A 2,940-nucleotide genomic window follows, 5' to 3' on the forward strand; every position below is an offset into this window, starting at 1 on the left:
TCTTTTGTAGGGGCTCCTTGTATTCAACATTAAATAATACAAGATATACAGAAGACTGGATGTTGTGAAGATATTTATTGTTATTTATTATTATTATTTGTCGTCCATGAGCTATTAGCTGATCGGTTCACCATCCATTGAACGGTTCCGTTCGGCACATATACGCTCTAGCGAAGGGAAATCTCTATCTCCTCTGTAGCTTAGTGGTCAGAGCACTCGTCCGGCCATCGAGGGACCCGGGTTCGACTCCCGGTAGAGGCAGAGATGAGTTTTTTCCTTCCTTAAAAAATTTATATCTCAAATAATAAATATCTTCACAACATCCAGTCTTCTGTATATCTTGTATTAACAAGTGGAGAGCGACATTCATGTCATATTAAATAATACGATTAAACTCCTCTTTTTATCTTTGTACAGAAAATGTAGGGGGAACATGTTATAGGTGTTTTATTGTCACTGATTTTTCATCTATAATCTATAAGTATGTGACAAATGATTAAAAGTTACCAGATTTTTCTGTGCAATAGTGGCTTTCATACTTTCGGTTATCGGTCATATGAAATACGCAAAATGGTGGGTTTTATTCAAATACGGTAAATCCTGTATTCAATGCAACCTGTATTAAGCGGAAACATGTCTTTAACGGGATTTCAATGCCAAAATACACATTAAAAACCTGGATTACACGGAATCTGTCAAAAGCGGAAACGGAAAGGAAAATTTTATCTTTTAACAGAAAATTTCACACGAACACTTCGACTGTTTCGCGATCAATTGACCATAGGATCAAACAAAATATTAATTCTTCTATCGAAATTTTAATGCAATGACTTCTCAGTGCGAGTTCTACTTCATCCACCTTTAGATTTGTAAAAACCGTTACCATAACTGATGCTGTGGTTTTTCAAATGCCACATGTACTGAAACAGTTGCTTTCTAAAATTGTAGCAAAATTTTTCGATCAAGTATCCCGTTCAAAACGGGAGAAATCAGTGTAATGGTTAGAATTCCATTACACTGATTTTCACACAGGACCTAAAAAATTGTATGCAAGCTGCTTCCTGGAGGTAGCAAATTTTACGCGGGAAAATAATCTAATTTTACATGGTCGAATTTTACGGGGCAGCGAAATCATGTTGGCCCCCCCCCCCCCCACACACACACACAAAAATCCTAGTTACGGTCCTCATGCTGAATTATCTCATGTGTATTACATAAACATGGATGAGAGAATGTACAAACTTAACCTGACACGACAGATATTGACACCCCTCATTGACAATTTCAGAAAAATCAAAAACAACGTAAATATGGTCATTTCAGATGAAGAACAGTGTGGTGCAGGTTCAAGTTTCATACAGATGCTGTGAAACTGAAATATTTAGTAATTATAGAGTAAATAATGAACATTATTTTTTATGTACATTTGAATTTGTTTCTTTTTATTATACTCTACTTCAATTACATACGAGATCGTTACAGAATTTCACACATTATGCCAATTGACCCTCTATTAAGCGGAAACCTGTATTCAACGGAAAAAAAATCTCGGTCCCTTGCGATTCCGTTGAAGACAGGTTTTACTGTATTAACCACAGAGTAATAATACTTATATCTTATATATCTTAAGTCTATGGTATTAACATAGCGTGACGTAATACCAAGTAAGGAGATACTGTGACTGCGATTATACAGTTGAATATATATTCAAGTAGTTCAGATTAGTGTGGTGTTTTATTTGTTGTATAATAAAACATTTCCAATATATTGCAGCATAAATAAAAGTCTCAAAATCATTTCTAATAATTCACAATTGCCCTTTATAACTAATCGATAGTCAAATTGTAAGTTCTGAAACTGGTTGAAAATCTATGAACTTATCCTCTTTTTTCGTTGTGTTTTTTAAAAAATAATCTTAAAGGATCAAATAAATCCACACGAACAAATAGAGAATGAAAACACACACACACACACAGGAAGACGAATTGGTCCCGTCTTAAAACTTGGTCAGCATCATCGATCATCTCAGTAAAAAGTTGAAACTTTGCTTTTGAGTATATGATTGAAGACTGCATTTTAGTGTGTGAGTGAGACGAAGAAAAAATACTTCTTTAATACACTCTTTTGACAACTGCAGACGCATCTTATCACTCACTCGAACTTTTATCTTCGTAGAGTCATTGGTCCCGTTCGAGTCAACGTCAAGTGTCTATTTTGCGATTTCATCGTTCATGAGCCTCAGAAAACCTGGGTACCCCAGGCTGGCTCAGTCGCTATATTTGTGCAAATTGTGACGTCAGTGTTAGAGCTACAACCAATGGCTGTTTTGCATACCGTTTTATTTTTATTTTTTTACTTTTTTTTTATAGTGAATATTGGATATTGCAGATTTTTTCACGTTCCCGAGTGACTTCGTTATATCTGGGTTCGACTGCATTTCTTGCTTATAAGAGAGAATGCTGCTGCGTGCGGTCGTATGGACATCGTGCTGGACTCTCATCGTGAGGATACACGTTTGAACCCCACTGGCGGCATAGCAGTTTAGGGCTATATAGCGAGGGCTGTTTCATTCCTTTGAGGTCACGCTTGCCATCTTGGTTCAGTGGGCGTGGTCTCCGCCAACGGCCATACCATGCTGAAAACACCGGTTCTTGTCCGATCACCGAAGTTAAGCAGCATCGGGCGCGGTTAGTACTTGGAGGGTGACCACCTGGGAACACCGCGTGCTGTTGGCATCACTTTTTTTAGTGCCCGAGTGGCATGGTGGTAAGATGCACGTCTACCATCGTGAAGGTTGTTGTCAGGGTCCCGGGTTCGAACCCAAGGGAGGATATAGATAAGATATTTTCCCAAACGAACTCGAGGCGACCACCGATAGACAGCACCTTCACTTCCAACCAATCTCACTAATGGCAGTAAATAGCGATATGGCCAGAGTTG

General features: G+C 38.1%; 1 non-coding gene across 1 annotated transcript; it reads left to right on the top strand.

Annotated features, from left to right (window-relative positions):
* The first annotated feature begins 2,617 nt into the window (after nucleotides 1–2,617).
* Nucleotides 2,618–2,735, top strand: LOC149076904 (5S ribosomal RNA). Its single transcript, XR_016194280.1, has one exon. It is a non-coding gene; the product is annotated as a 5S ribosomal RNA (ribosomal RNA).
* Nucleotides 2,736–2,940: the final 205 nt, after the last annotated feature.

This window comes from Pholcus phalangioides, unplaced genomic scaffold, assembly GCF_987345545.1.
Source record: "Pholcus phalangioides strain wild (caught in Gottingen) unplaced genomic scaffold, Ppha-v1.0 ptg000015l_1, whole genome shotgun sequence".
Taxonomy (NCBI): domain Eukaryota; kingdom Metazoa; phylum Arthropoda; class Arachnida; order Araneae; family Pholcidae; genus Pholcus; species Pholcus phalangioides.